Source organism: Cephus cinctus, unplaced genomic scaffold (assembly GCF_000341935.2).
Source record: "Cephus cinctus unplaced genomic scaffold, Ccin1 Ccin1_scaffold0413, whole genome shotgun sequence".
In the NCBI taxonomy this organism is placed as follows: domain Eukaryota; kingdom Metazoa; phylum Arthropoda; class Insecta; order Hymenoptera; family Cephidae; genus Cephus; species Cephus cinctus.
In genome coordinates this window covers 201,218-218,253 of record NW_014333096.1, presented here as the reverse complement: position 1 = coordinate 218,253, position 17,036 = coordinate 201,218, and the positions used below count along the sequence as shown (strand labels likewise).

Sequence of the window (17,036 nt, the reverse complement as noted above, 5' to 3'; positions counted from 1 at the left end):
AAAAGCTTTTACTATTTTCAATACTCCAATCATAACCGACAGATCAAACTGCCTAAAAATGCCTGAATCGCTCATATGTAGACAAATCATAACTAGAAAACAAAAACGGTAAAAAGATGGACGAGAGTAAATAAAAGCATAGAAGTAGCCTCGAACCCCCGGGAATTCTTAATGTTTAACAGTTGATATTTACAAGGAAGCTTCGCGTATCACTCAATGCATTTATTTGTCCAGGAAAGTGCATTCGTATTCCACTCGTCTATTGTGTCATCCGTCCGTCCGTTTCTCAGCGATCGTGCAAAGTGCAGTGTGCGAGTGTGCCTCTAGTGTCGATACGTGCTGGTATTCTGGCTGGGTTTACTGGGTGCAGTGTGCCATAGTAGCCATAGTAGCCATAGTAGCCATAGTAGCTGGATATGTACATACGAGACTCTCCTTTATTTATCGATTTCATCTAGCTCGAAATATTAGCAGCAGCCCAGCAGCCTTTGCGACAAAAACACGTCTGACGTACAGTTACCATATAACGTTAGAAAACACGTGAGACTCTATTAAAGCTTAAAAGGAAATTTAGTCGATTTTTGTAAAACGTTAATTAACATCACCACCGTAACTGCTAATCTCGCCTTTATCATTAATCGGGATATAAGAAGAAAAAAGATAAATATAAGCTTGAAAAAAAGAATTTAAAAAAAGGCATATTTTGAAAATTAGTTTTGAATTTTTCAACAGCTCCACAAAGCACTCTGGTTTCGAACTTATCACGGTTCTATGTTTCAAAATTGATAAAATTTAAGTTCCATATAAACAATTAAAGTAGATATCCGATAGCACTCGTATATTCAATGGTGAACTACGAAATAGCGGGAAATTCGAAATGCTTAAAAGCAAATCGATACCAACGTAAAGGGTCAAAAATGCCTCGAGTAGCTACTTGAATGATACCGAAGTACTATTAAACTGTGAAATACAATAATGAATAATTAAAAGTAAAGTTTGTTCAAGAAATATTAAAAGAAAATTAAAAATAATTTAAAAAATCAAGAAATGCATAATTTATTATTACAAATTCTAATGCCACTAACACAATTTTTCCCTCAAATATTTTGAATACCCTTCTCCTTTCATTTCACAAATATTAATAGTCGATTCTACTTTCGCTTGTTATCGCTTATCGCAAAAGCTTTTGAATCTTAGTCACGAGTAACTCCACGCCATAAGCTTAGACTCGCGCAAGGTAATAATTTATTGTCGTATAAACTCGGCCAGTCACTTTCCTAATGCACTTTCTATGGGAAATCGGACGTATGGAATCAAGTGTTACATAACCTCCCGAGACATAACTCCGAGCGAGAGTATTAATATATTCGAGTTATCTCGATAAAATCGTTAATCGGATGATCCGTCGCTACGCTTGACGTTCCACAATCTTCTCACAGACCAGTCATTCTTCTACGCATCAGTGAACGTCGAAGACAAAGAAAAGCATACACAGTGCATACAACGTTATCAAATCTAAAAATAATTCATGCTGTCGTTATAATCGGATTCAAAAGCTGGTTGAAAATTCTTTTAATTTTCCATGTGTGGCATCAAAATTTATGGTTTCGTCTTTCATGCCTCCGTTTCCAAGTACCTTTGGCATTTGGAGATATAGTGTATAATCCAGACGTGAAAGTGCTTGAGGGAAGGAACGAAGGAGGGTACTGCGAGGGCGGCAATTACGAACAGGTATACGAACGAGCGTTGCGTAAGTTAAATGCGGAAACGTGACGATCACTTTCGATTATTATGCCTAACCGGCTCGGACATTTTGCATCTTGATTTTTGATAACTTAATAGGATAGTCAAATACGGTAGCGGATTTTATTCGTACTTTCGATATTTCATTACTTTAGAGATTTATGTACAGAGGGAATTAAAAATTTTACTTCAAAATACTATTTTATATTAATGCTATTGCGCTATCAAGAGAAATTTTATTACTTGCCGATATACTCGACGTGTGTATTTTGATAGTCGAATACGGCAGCGGAATAATTTGTTCGTGCTTGAAATTTGGCAAGAGAATTATGTAGAACGGGAAACAAAAGTAGTAGGTCCAAAAATTATTTTAAATTATTGCTATAACTTGCTGGTAAACTTGAAATATATGATTCAATAGTCGAATAAGTTAGTGGAATAATTTTTTCGTTATTTACAAAAAATTTTGGAAAAAGAATTACGTACGAATAAAGGTAATACTCTAAAACGCTATTGCAAATTAATGCTGTTACTTGCTAGTATAGTTGATGTACGTATTTAATTTTTAGCACTTAAGTTTTTAGATTGTTATGTTAGTATATAGTATGAAGTGATTATTATAATTGTTATTATTTTGTTTAATTTGATCATCAAAATCGGAATAGTAATAGGGATAAAAAGGAAGGATAATATCTTGGAGTGGAATATTTTGATAAATGTTAAATGGAATGAAATATTTGTTCGTATTTTTTCACTGTTTGTATTTATTTATATTTAGAGGTTATAATTAATTTAATTATTTCATGATTCGTAAGGAGATTGAGGACTGCAAAAATAAAAATGATAACGACTTTTGATTTCACTTATAAATAATATAATTCTATATTTATTTATTTCATCATGGCATTTATTTCTGCATGTCATGCATTACGAAAACTTTGAGCTAGAAACGCTTACTGTGTAAATCGTACAAAAGAAAAGAGAACATTCAATAAAACAATATTGTACAGTCTACCACGAAAGTGCAGAAAACACCGGCTGGGATGTCGTAAAACGTAAAGCAGAGCGTCAAATGGGAAATAAAAATAAAAGGAATGAACAAAAAATGGAACGGAAGAGAATTAAAATAAAAGAACAAAGTGTAGAGGATTCGCATCACTCTGCCTGTGTTTTTCCTTCATCCTGGCTGGAGCTGCAGGCCGTCGACCTTGTATTTCCCACCCTTAGTCCCTTCTACCTCCATCCCCGATTGGTCCGAACCTCGCCTCCCCCTCTACTAACAATTTAAAAATAAATCGATATACGATCAATTCGTATCATCGTATTCAATTATACCGATCATATGTATATCTAATATACATATGTATATATGTTAGCATTACAAATAAATCTGTTCGAATCATTAGTCAAGTAGCAACAAATTGTTAAAAAACTTTTTCTAATGAGATTCATGATTATATCGAACTCCCCAATGATTTTTGGAAATTAAAAAAAATTTTCGAAACGCTCGATGTTCGTCCGCGCAAGCAATTCTGGGACATGAGTATCGTTAACATTGTTGCATTTAAAATTACCTGAATCAGTGCGTCGTCAGTCGACCAATGGCAATGGTTATAAAAAATATACAAATTTTGAAAATTAATTTTTCAAACAAAATCATTCTTAGGTCAACCACGTAAGGCCGTGCGGTTTAGCTACCAACTTCCGTAGTTTGTGTTTACGTACGCCACGTGAGAATATCCCAAGCCAAGTTCATTGACACGCTCGAGAGAGTTATGCAACTATTTCATTACGTAAATTAATTGACTAATTGCGAGCAAACCAATTAGGAAGTCTACGAGATTCATATATTCGTATGCTGCTACTATATTTAGGTATAGTTTAGATACACGTGTTGAGGTTATGTTACAAAGAGTAAATCAGGTATACGCTTATACGTACTATATGAATTCGTATTAACATAGTCATCGTTTTTCTTTATAGCGGTGGCACTGGTGGACGATTCAGGTTAGTATATGGTTGGTAATTGAGCGAAGTAAAGGTAAAACTTTTTCTTTCCTCTTTTTCCAACAAACTCATACTTTTTTTCGTAGGAGAACACGGAGCGTCAGCTATGGCAGCCTCGTGAATTATTCATGGTGTCATTGACGAGGGAGCGATACAGTGCAGAGGTACAACAACCCGAAGCCCAGCTAATTGTTCTCATTAACGGAAAAGCGGGAAACTGGTAAATACCAGGGAACAATGGCATCTTTAAACGGAAGACCCTTTACGATACCCTGTTGGTTCACAGCGGGAACAGTTATTATTATCGCCATTGTTAATGCTCTTATTTTTGGTATACCTATGTATATAGCCGTTACAGACTGTGCTGCCAGCGTGCGGCTGTTTCTTGCAACTAAGGTGTCGGGAAAAGCACGAAGAAAAATTCCGTACTGCAGTGCTTATGTATACTTGCGTGTACGACCAGCATACTTTTTTTTTGAATATTTACTTTTTATTTCATCTTATGTTTAGCCTGTAATTCATTCCTACGCGATTATGTGTATTCAAGCCTAAGGGAAAATCCATGTGTATATTTACGTAGCACGGTAGGGAATATCTTCATGTTCTTTCACACGGGTCTTTGCATTTTTATTCGATAGAAAAAGTTGTTTGCCTTTGAAAAATTTACGTTACGAGGAAGGGATGCACGAGGAGAGATAATTAATCTGGAATTTTTCTTATAGTAGTTAGTAAACAGAGAAAATATTTATAATTAGCCATATGGGTACATGGATACGTTATGTGATTTTTTTAAATATATTACAGTGCTTGTTAAGATTGCGTGAAACGGGATTCAAGGTTTCTTTGAAAGTTTACCTGTTTCATAGTTTTTCTTTGACATTTTTTTTTTTTCTAAAAATTTACTCAACCCACCTAAATACAGTAAATTCAAGATGAACTTCTGACGGGTTACAAGTATTTTTTCATAAATGTTTCTACGTTGCGTTACGTATTTTTATCTTTAATAGAAATTCTAGATGTATTACAAAAAATTTACAAATATTCTTATTGTATGATTCCAGCCATTACACGGCATCTTCATTTATCACATATCAATGCTATATGCACTTAAAATTTTTTTTTAATAAAAATACCTCGACTTACTTATAAAAAAATGTCGATGACTTTCTGTTGATTAATTTAATTACGATATCATCACTTTGTCGTTCTGATTTCAATTTCATCGATGATCCCATCTTCTCTGTTGAGTCATCGACTGATATTTCTAGAAACTTCCTTGGCGTTTCGATGACTATTGATTTGCTGTGTTACGTTTAATTGAGATGAAATACATGATTGCATAAGATTAATCAGGTAAAACTTTGTAATGAAATTTCTCATGTTTTTCCACAGCCAGACTCCAAATCAAAAGTAGGAAGGTTACCTCGTTTATAAAGAATCTCTGTAGCAACTGACTCTTCGTTATTAGATTCAAGTCTGAGTAAGTAAGATGGCGGCACGAGCTAACGGTAATTCGAAGGTGAATGCTCTGGCAAATTGCGAATTACAACGCACACCGACACGCCGTCCAAACGCAGTAAACGTGAGGCGAGTCCACGCATCTAGGTATATTCCGGGTCCAAGCTTCCGAATACATATATGCACACGCGCAATTCCAACAACCATAAAGTACAAGTCGATGAGAATGAATATCGATGAAATGACAGAACTCCTGTGCCATTTACAATTAATTCCTTTATATTGTATCGGATGAGAAAATAAAAATAAAAAAAACGCGGATATTAAGTTATTGGTAGAAATTTTTGTATTAAAATTTAAATACTCGTTCATTGTCATTTTTAATTAAATTTCATAAAATACTTTTGTCCGACCTGGCATTTTCATTTCGTCAATTTAACGGCAAACGGATCAAAATTTAGAAGAGGAAAGAATAATTGAAAGAGCAAACATATTGTAGTTTCACTTTGTTCTAACTTACATCAATCGCAGGTAATTGTAATTGGTATTCTTTGAAATATATAAATATGAGAATCGAGGTTAACGAAATTTTAAATAATTTTAACGAGCTTTATAATAAATCTTATAATCCTTGCAAATTATTCAGAACATTTCATTTACATTTACTTACACATTTCGCAGTTATCTAATTTTCAGTATACGAAGAGACTGATTACATGACTATAGTGTCCACGCTGTAACCTTATTTAACGTATCAAAACGGCTGTTGGCAGCAAAACGAATTTCTAATTAGATTTTATGAATCAACATAGGCTTTCACCAACAATGTGAATAAATAAAAATTACACTAATATCCATACTAATGATAATAATTCAAAATGATCTATGAAATAAATTTTTATTTCTTTTTATTATTAGTGGAGCGCAAAATTTTGCATTTCACGGAAACAATCATTTTCACGACAACTAAAGTCAATAATAATTCGATATCGATACCATTAATTTTTAATGATGATTTATATCGTACAAAATAAGAAGACAATTCTAATCGTGACTGTGGGACTTCCGACTGCAATCGATTATGGTAAAGGAACTTTCTACTCTGTAGAAGGTCGCAGGGTTCAGCTGCGTTTATAATCCGATTGAGAATTAATATATATATAGGATACATATATACGTATACACACTGTAGCGTTAGTAGCTTAGATTATACGTACGATGCACATGAACTTATCACAATCATGATGTGCATTAACACGTGTATCGTTTACACACTAAAGCATGCACCGAAGATAGAACTTTTGAAATTTTTATAGAGATTATGTGGGACGCTTTCTAATGCACACGCGGAAGCCATAAGACGGCAACTATAGATGACTTAAGCCAGAACCTTTTCCAAAAAGTCTGAGCACAGCTGCTACCACGACGTAACCATTCGACGAATCATAAAACAGTCAGTATCGAACGGTAGACTGTTTTGAATTATGAGTGAAAGATATATTGAAATTTCATGAAATTTCTTAAGTTTTAAACGAATTTAAATATATAAAACACATGCAGCAGTCTGCCGATACTTTTTATCGATTATAAGTCATTAATTCGTTAACTAATAATAATTAATGCGAAAAGTCTCTAAAGTTGATAAAATTTGTTCATTTTCAAAATTCAACTTGAGAGTGGAATTTTCGAAGAATATATATGTAATGTGATAGGAAAATAAAAAATTTCCAGTATACCATATGTACATATGTATCAATAGTCATGAACTGATTTTTTAAACACCTTACGATTTCGTGAAAATTATTACAAAGTACTGTTGAAACGTTTAGAGAAATTTTCAAAAAGTAACAGAAACGCGATGGTTAATTTTGTAAAAATCTACCCTTTATGAATATTCGAAAGGGCATTGCTGCAGTGGATAATAATAAAGGACATACAAGCACGAATAAAAGAATATTTAGAAAGTGATCTCCTGTGATTTCATCTTACGTGCTATATATGTAAGTAACGCCTTTCAGTCGTTCAGGCCTTTTACAATTGTTCGTACGCTGCGCAGATCTGCGAAAGGGCAAACCGGAGATTCTCGTGACTTAAAGACGACAATAAATAATCCCACGCGATATATTCGAACTCATATCAGATTTAGCATTTCGCATTCTGATTCCTTAAACATTGCGTGTGTTTTATGAGGACAACAAAATACGGTTTTTTTTTTTTCGGGATACATCAACTATTTCCAGACAAGATTGCCGTCATAAATTATAGCAACGAATAAATTCCATATGTCTCAAGTGCACGAACCTACTTTGTGCATTCCCCCCTAAAAAGAAAAGAAAATAGACTATGCGTGATATATAGAGGAAATATATCCAAGACTGCGTATATTTTTCCGTGTTGTTTCCAATACCGTCTCAGACACTTTTTCCCTATTATTTATAGAATAGCTATACAAATATATAATACGTACAAAAGTAGTATAAAAAAAATATCAACGATTCACGTTATAAAAATTATTTATTTCAATATTTATTCTTTAGTCTTTAATATATAGGGTGATTAATTTTCTACTTAAATATCAAACTAATCGGATTGATATTGTCTTTATAGTATAGATAAATTAATCTATGGGCTGTGAAAATGAATTCTACCGTCGGGTATCATCTGCTGATAGGTTATAGTACAGAAACGTTATCTGAATGTAAAACTGACGTTGCGGTCACGTTATATAAGATACGACCATGTAAGATTATGTTTTGGTACCTAAAAAATGTATGTTTATTATTGGATATGTTAAGTACGTGGTAAACACGACTCAACCCTTCCTTTACATATTTATTTCCAGACCCCTAAATTTACAAACTAGTGCAAAATCGCATCAGTGATTTTCAACAGTTTACATATCGAATTCAACTTGATAAATTTGAATTTTCAATCGGTCTTCTCTAAAGTTCGAAATGTTCCCAGTCCACTGGAAATGATGAAGTTTAAAAGAAAAATATTTGTCATCAGAGACAAACCAGATCTAGTTGACTTTTTCGAGATACATAAAAAAATAGTAAATTCGTGATGGGAATTTCTATCGACGTGTAAAGGGTTAATATATCAATCTCAGTGGCGAACTATTATATATATATATATGCTACTTAATTAGTTAATTATATATACTACAGCGGAGTCCAGTTATTACTACTTCGCTTGCAACGATCGACCGCACGTTACATCCCCCTTGTCCAAGTTTGGTTAGAATATAAGGACGTTCCTATGTATTCTCATTTTGCTTGTTAAGTCGTTGGTCTAGTACGTCATTTCCTTGTCCCTTGAACGTCGTTATAAACGGACTGCACTGTATATATATTCCGAATGAAATATATCGATATAATCGAGTTCTAAAAAGGTCAATCGAACAGTATATAAATTTTCACAGACACGTGGAGTTTAAAGAAAATTTCATAATCAGATCTACAGTACGTTTAATTATACAAAATAATTTGAGAACTCCAAAAGTATTCTTCGCGTTTGATATATCTCTAAGGACTGGACTCTTTCACAATTCCATTATAAGTTTCGACAGTGGAAACTTTTACACGACTAAATGGATTGACAATTTCATTTTTTACAGTCATTATATCACAATAGTAGAGAAAAATTTATTCCACGCTGCTGTCATTCTTTCCATTATGATTTCAATCTGTACTCTGCCCATTGAAGAACCTCAAAGATGAATAATTATACCCAAAGAAAGAACCAGCTGAATTGTATCATTAATAATAATAAAATTACCGCAAACTCAATCTCTCATCTGCAAAACGAATACATACAGAGCTTTAACTTGCGCAATCAAGTGTAATATACGTGCACGCAACCGTCTAAGAAGGTAAGTATAATTACACTGAGGGGGTAGATTGAGAATTTAAATCAGCCAGTACGTATGCCGTAGTACCTCAATGTGGGGATATTTGAAATATTTGATTACAAAGAAATCTCAAGCAATTCACTTGTTCATCAGTGAATGACAACTTGGTAAGAGCAAAGTTATTTTCAAATCACAATGATAATCAAATCAAAATTTCATATATATATATGTAATTACATATGCATATACTATATACACATAATATATAACGTAAAATCAAAGTCTCTCGACGTGTTTAGTTATGCACTAGTGCATTGATCTCAGATCGCAACCCGCGTAATTAACTCGTAATATATATCTATGGTTAGAAGCACGGCGTTACGTAATGTCGATATCTCTGTCTACAACTCTATGTATACCACTGTAGGACTTCGCCACTCCACAGTCTGTCGTTCTAGGGATTCCCCCCACTTCTTCCCAGCCAACCAGCATCCCTGTCCGACACTCTCTTGTTCATAGATTCTCTGGACGAAGCGACTGGTCCGTAGACCGATTAGGCTAGTTACACTCTTTCAGCTGTTCCCAAGTGCTGTTTTTTCTCTTTCTTACGATCCTGCGAGACAACGAAGCACGTTTAAATGTTATCCTACGACGGCAGTACACAGGAAGCGTCACCAGCAGCTAATGAGAAAGTTGCGATGGTCTTATCAATCGATCGATAATTATCATTAGACAGTCACTCGATTCCGCGGCTATACACGGACTTCTTGCTTTCGTTCTCAATCCAGCGAATGTATTGACTCCGATCTAGCGTTGCAATTGCAATTGCGGTTGCAGACACAGCTGCAAGTCGTTTCCTGGTTCGACGGTTGAAACATAGTGCACAGAACCAGTCCGTGACGTCACGAGCTCGCGAGCATGGCAGAGCTTAGGATGATTTCCGGGTTCGAGTCTCGGCTTCGTGCCCGCCTTTGATTTATTAAATGCAGAAATCACACACGCGGTTAACCCTGCTGGGTGTATCGCGAACTAAGAGCACCGACCATGTTGCGGAATTCTGATCTATCGAAGAAAAAGGATTACACTCGACGAAATACGTCGTATGCGGAAACGGGAAGAAACAGAATATAAAGAAGTTGAACGAGCGGTAAAGAAGAGTTCGGTCTGGTGTCGGTAAGTAGCTGTGTAACTGGCTTAACGCCCGTAGAACGTCGTTGACGTGGGTGTGGTCAGATCTTTAGTAGTTATTTGTATGGCAAGGGCGCGGAAAGAATATGTCATGGGTGAACAGTAGCCTGTAGGTACTTGGACTAGGTTAGATGTACCATTGTTGGTTACCTCAGTATCTTACGTGGCCGTCAAATTGAAGCGTGCTTAGACCTATTAATTACGTACAAATGAAAGCGATGGCGACAAATGGTACAGAGGTGCTTTAATCGACGAAAATTAATTTTTTAATAATTATGCATTCAAAAGTTTTCTTCAAAATCTCCTTCGATTAACCCTTTGAAGCCCGGAAAACGTTATTATGTCTCGAAGGTGGTGTCTGACATAATAGAGGGGTGTGTTCCCTCGTATGAAAAACTTTTCTATATCGATTTTTTGAGGTTTTGAAAAAATTTGCTGCCAACTCTATGAAAGTTCATTGAACAATTTAATTAATTAAGGCTTGATTCTACCGGTACAGTCAACTTTTGAAACTCGGTTTAACTGTGCGTTTAACTAACGAGATACTTGCATTTTGAAAAATAACCCGGGATCGGTCGCGCGATTTTGTTCCCTGTTTGAAAAGCATTGACTTCAGGTGTCTCAGGTGCTTCTACTCCGTGGTTAAAGAAGTTTGCATGCTGAGCTGCGTCAGAAGAATCGGACCTTATGGTACCAGAAACGAGTGAAAACTTTGACAAGCGTGATCAAAAGTGATGCAGGTACCACAAACCGTAAATATAACCCATTAAAACTTCAATCTGACTCTACTCCTTTTAAAATCACAATTTTGACTATGGCTGGGTACACGAACCGCACCTCTTGAACAAATAATGTCTACCTTTATATTCTCGTTTGATTCAGTTAACACGTAGATTTCATCAGCAAGAAACTTTTCGAAGAAGAAGACGCCCGCAAGGCAATAGGCACTCCCGTGTAACGAATAATCGATAACGAAGCTTCGCTGTACCCTTATCTTCACGTTGAATCTCAAGCCTCTCAATGTGCTACCTGGTAATTATAGCTAATAAAGGGAAAAAAAAAGAAACGACGCTGTTCAAGGAGATGGTAATAAAGCAATTTCTTCAAAGTATATACCAACGTATAGCAACTCGTTCAACAATATCGTAAGTAGCTTTCAGTGAATGACATTATACATGTGAGTTCATTGGCTTTTTCTGTCGCTCGTACTAACGTGATGATGTCCCGTAGATAGGAAAAAAAAAAGAATTGGGGGCTCGAGATACGCTCGAAAATAACCGTCTAATAATGCAATGCGGAACAAGTTATTCTGGTAGTCGAGCCCTCTCACTGGGTTAAGCCGAGCGTTTGCACCCATTTTGTTTTGTTTTGCTTTAGCAGCATAGATTGGGAGAGGCCATGGATCTTGACGGTGTTGCTACGTTTACTGCTGGACCAACGAGAACCACCATCGTTACCACCCCCGACGCTCAACTTCATACTGCTCTGCGGGACGCCTGGCGTCTACACACTTTCTCTACTTCTCTCGTCTCGCGGTCTATAATCTTACAGAGATTGGAGTATAGATATACTGGTGTAAAGATACATACGAAAATGTTGAAGAGAAGTAAGAGAGAACCTGCTGCGTCGCTTGAGACTTCCAGCCTCCGAGATCCCTTGCATTGTTGAGTATAATGGAGGCTGGTGGACCAATGGGAAAGAAAGGAAGAAAGAGATACACTGAAAGGAAAAGGGAGTTAAAACAGGAGAGCGAAAAAAGATATAGAATATAGAACAGATGTTATTGGTTTAGACAAATTTTCATTGGACGAAATATAATAACTGTTAAATATTTTATGTCGTAATGATACATTGCAATGTGTTTCTATGAATTTTCTATAATACCGTAGAAAAATGAATGGGGAATACTGATGACGTTATCAACATTTATAGATAGCAATTCGGATAATGTGATACTTGAATTATTAACTGTGTATTCGTATACTGACGCAACGATTTTACTTCTCGGATATAGGGTTTATGAAATATTAATTATTTTCATTAATAATTATTTCAGAGGAATTTATATATTATTTATATGTAATGCTAGAGCGTTACACGTTAATGGTATTATTTAAGACTGTTATTTAAGACTGCTAATATTTTTTTTTTATGGAAAATGTGCGGCTGCTGTGGCGAGATTTAGTATTTTTATATGAACAAATTGATTAGCGAATTTGTCATAGATAATCGAATAGGTATAAGAACTTTGATTATTTTATATACTAATTGTAGGCTACATAATACAGCAGTTTATTGGAAATCATTTATAGAAGTGATAACCCACGTATCCTTTTCACCTTAAATGTTCACTTTCGTTAGTATAATTTACTTTAAGATTCTTTAGGTAATTAATATCCGACTTGACGTCATCTTTCGAATCTCCTCGATTCGGATTAACCTATAGTTTGGAGTATTTGATAAAATATTATTAGGAAATTGACGTTGATTACAGACGGTTTTAAGGTAACGGCAAAACTATGCGAATATACTAATTGTAAGTTAATTTTATTCTCTAAGTAAAGTGGGTGAGAATCCATCCAAATGGAATGATTAATATAAAAAAAAAGATAAACTGAAAAAACCACAGATACAGTAATGGAGTAGATACTAACTATAGATGATCAAAATGTTACCGTTGGATGAAGTAAAAGCAATGAGGAAAAGTGCAAAGTTAGGAAAACTCAGAAGCAATAAATCTTAGTACTCCTATAAAATAACCTACAGTCCTGTCGATATGTCACGTTACGTCTAGAGAATTGAACTCGAATTCAGCTCTGCGATATGAGGATCTTTGGCTAAATTTAAGAAACCGAACACAAACTCCTTGTAGAGTGAAAGACTTCGAATCTTCTAAATATAATTTCAGATGGTTTTCATGCACTCGAATTGTACAATAAGTTCATACGTCTGAACTTACAAGGAAACCCCCCCAACCCGACCCCACCGATTTCAATAATTTTTTGATATGTTGTAGTACTCGACAAAATAAGAGACACGTATTTTTTTTGTGTGCTGACATCCACTTTAAAGGGGTGAAAACGACCCTTGAAATTCACCCCCGAAAATCGTTTTTTTATCATATCTCGACTTCTAATTAATATTTTTTAATAAAACCAAGTGGAAAATATTTGTCATAAGAAGTCGAAGATATGAGGTTTGTTAATGACCCAAGGGGTTGCAACCCTTATTTTATATTTTGAAAAAACTATATTTTTTATGCTCTTTTTCTGCATAAAAACCGGGGTATGCGCTCAAAAAAATAAAGAAAAGCGTTTCCGTTAACTCCATCAAATATTTCAGTTGGGGTGTTTCAGGATTTTTCAAAGGGATAAAAACCACCCCTAAATTTTACCCCCGAAAATTGTTTTGTATCATATGTCAGATTCTAATTGATATTTTTTAATAAAACCAAGTGGAAAATATTTGTCTTTTGAGCCCATACCCCGGTTTTTATGCAGAAAAAAGCATAAAAAATATAGTTTTTTCAAAATATAAAATAAGGGTTGCAACCCCTCGGGTCATAAACACACCTCATATCTTCGACTTCTTATGACAAATATTTTCCACTTGGTTTTATTAAAAAATATTAATTAGAAGTCGAGATATGATAAAAAAAACGATTTTCGGGGGTGAATTTCAGGGGTCGTTTTCACCACTTTAAAGTGGATGTCAGCACAAAAAAAAAATACGTGTCTCTTATTTTGTCGAGTACTGCAACATATCAAAAAATTATTGAAATCGGTGGAGTCGGGTTGGGGGGCTTTCCTTGTTAGTAGCTAACCTAACCTAAATTATAATTTCCAGTCTGTATTCAACCGTTAGCCGTTTCATAGAATTAGTTTATACCCTAAACAATCAGGATGCATTATGCCGATGGACTAGGATCATAAATAAATATACAATTACTTTATCGCAAGAAAACAAACAACACTGTATAAAGTTTCCAGAAGTCTATTATCAAGAAATGGAATAAACATAACCTCCTATACCTTCCCATATTGTGTACAATTTCAAGTACAATACTGTTACAATATTAGATTATTTAGTAAGAAAGAAAATGTATAATTTATTGAAATTTCTTAATACTTTGACAAAATGTTAAATTTCCTGAAAAGTTACCTAATAAAACCCATTCGTCATTACGTGCACGTCCTATCCCATAATTTCACAAGACAATAGTATACAATATCCCCCAAAAAACACTTACGTGTAAAAAACTACGCCAAGTACAGGAGTGCTGTGTATTCCTCTAATAAAAAGTATTGATATCACATTATTGAGGCCAAGTACATAAGTCACTACATGTTTGCCTATTATATGATCTACCACTGGCTCATCATTTTAATTGTATTTTCAAAATTTCCTATAACGTTTTCACTACTCTTTTACATTACTACTGTTTGTCGTAGTTGATTATGATTTAAGGGTTATTTAATAATTAATAAAACTTTAGCTGATTCCTTATCGAGTACTACTTGGCGGGTGTACATTTCTTGATATAAATTTGCGTCCATTATGCCAGTTATTAAACTCAAAACCAATGTCAACTTTCTATACAGAGCTTATTAACGATAACTCGTTAATAATAATCACGGTAAAAGCTTAATAATAAACATATAGTTTTAGGATACTATTAGTATGTTCAAAGTAAGTACTTTGGAATTCCTGACACGAATTCCTGGATTTCCTACTAACTGTAGATTTACGACGACGGACCTGAAATAAAATCATGTCGCTCGCCATGTGAATACGTCCTGATCCCGTACACTAATGGTATTGAATTTGGTGGCAATCAATTCGGAACCCTTGATTCCTACAGTGAATGTATCAATAAATTTTTCTCACATACAGCCGTTCATAAGATATTTGAGTCGAAACACAGGTACAAGAGATGCTTCGAGTTATGAGTCTCGGCGGGCCGTGCCCCGTACGGCGGGTTGCCTGTACTTGGCGCGGGACCCGACCGAGTCTCTTGATTCATCCCTGAAAGGGATTACCTACACTGAAATCAGAGATGCTGAAATAACAAGACAAATAAATTCCAAAGATCAATATATCGAACCGAGACGGCTTCGAGCAAGTCGATCAATTTTCCAAGGAGCATTACGCGTCCCGTGTTACGCATTACGTGGCCGATCAAAATCTAGGCTCTTCCGCGTTGACGCAATCACTTATCGCAGCTTCGAGATTCAACGTGCACGATGCACTGAGCTTCCCCGTAGTTAAAATTGTCTTCGTATTGAACAGCCATACCGAAAGCTACACGAATTTGCTGAGTGTCTATCGGACACATTTTTTTAACAACAGCAGAAGTAAGTCAAGTCAAAATCAAATGTAACCAACGTCTCCCGGAAGACGCAGGTTAAAATTATCTTTCACTTACTTACTATGATCTATATGATGGCCGCGCCCGAAAGAAACGGCTTGGACACGTACGCAACTACTTTCACCAGCTTGTGAGATCAAACTCGATATTTCGACTGGATAATCAAGCCGCATTACCTAACCTCAAAGAGATCTGGTTCACGTTGGTTCAAACGATCTGAACGATTCTAAGCTGTTCCTTTTTATCAAGCTTGCATTTACAATTATAGGAATTACTTTGAATTTTTGTAAAATAAACATTTATATCAATATTTCAATGTTTTTATTGAATACAAATATTTTTCACCAAATTTGGCAATTCGGCAAAATTTTCAAATTTTGTTATCACTCTTTTTTTTCATTTTTACAAAAATATCTGGCTATCTCTCTCTTTCTTTTTATCTTCTCTTACCCTCTCTTCAGCTTTTTCTCCCACCTTCTTTACATTCATATACATACTTTTCACTCTGCTGTGTGTTTTGAAATATAGTTATACAGTCTGTAGTACTTAGTGCGTTCACGGTCAAGGCTCACGGACTTATTTGTCAAATGGAACATTGGAAAAGCACCGAGATAAGCAGATTTCATACACGTCGATTAAAATTATACATTAAACACGGAAATAATTATTACACTAACTTTTGTTTATCGGTAAAATTTGCATGGTCGCGTAAAATTATGTTTCATTTGATATACAAAAAAAAAAAAATCGAAATTATAAATCAACTGTAAAATAAACCTAAAGATCTTTTTATTATTACCATCACTCTCTTTTTTTTTAATCAATTCCCAAAATTGCTACGTCGTAAGTTAATAATAACAGAAAACAAAATTTCATCTCTCTCGCATAAACATACAATTATACCATAGTACACTCGCTATGTAATTGAAAGCATTCACAACAGAAGCCAGTTTAATCAAATTTTATTAATTAAACTGTACCAAAAAGCCATTCGGCTATGATCCATAATTACATCAAGTAATTGCGCAATTTCACCTCGATCCCGTAAGATGAACAAATTCCTTTATTAATATCATTACCATTATTATTATATAAATTCATCCGCGCGTAAATCTCTTTGTTAAAATTTCATTAACTAGCACATCACGCAATCTATCGTCAGTCGCATTTTTTCCAAAATCTAACCCCAGAGCAGTCGGCTGGGTTGCCGGAGACACCGAAACTCAATGCTTTATCATACGGACAAGAAAATCGCACGACAATTCGCAGGTTAAAACGCGGTTTGCGAATAGCGGTCACAATTCCTCCAAAATGTAAACTATAGGCAAACGTATATAGATATAAAAAAATAAACGATAAAGACCAAGAGATATGGGAGAATGATGGATATGGATGCGACAAGGCAGAATGACGATGAGG

The 17,036-nt window shown here is 35.0% G+C and overlaps 1 protein-coding gene and 1 long non-coding RNA gene across 5 annotated transcripts in view; one reads left to right on the top strand and one right to left on the bottom strand.

The window, feature by feature from the left end:
* The window catches only part of LOC107267573 (ecdysone-induced protein 78C), a 50,247-nt gene that overhangs the window by 19,693 nt on the left and 13,518 nt on the right, over positions 1-17,036 (bottom strand). The window lies entirely within an intron of this gene.
* On the top strand, positions 7,751-13,269 carry LOC107267580. 2 transcript variants are annotated; one of them, XR_003059619.1, is made up of 4 exons: positions 7,751-10,234; positions 10,866-10,989; positions 11,132-11,394; positions 11,627-13,269. It is a non-coding gene; the product is annotated as an uncharacterized LOC107267580 (long non-coding RNA). The 2 variants fall into 2 exon arrangements; XR_001537641.2 differs by lacking the exon at positions 7,751-10,234 and having other exon boundaries at positions 10,242-10,989.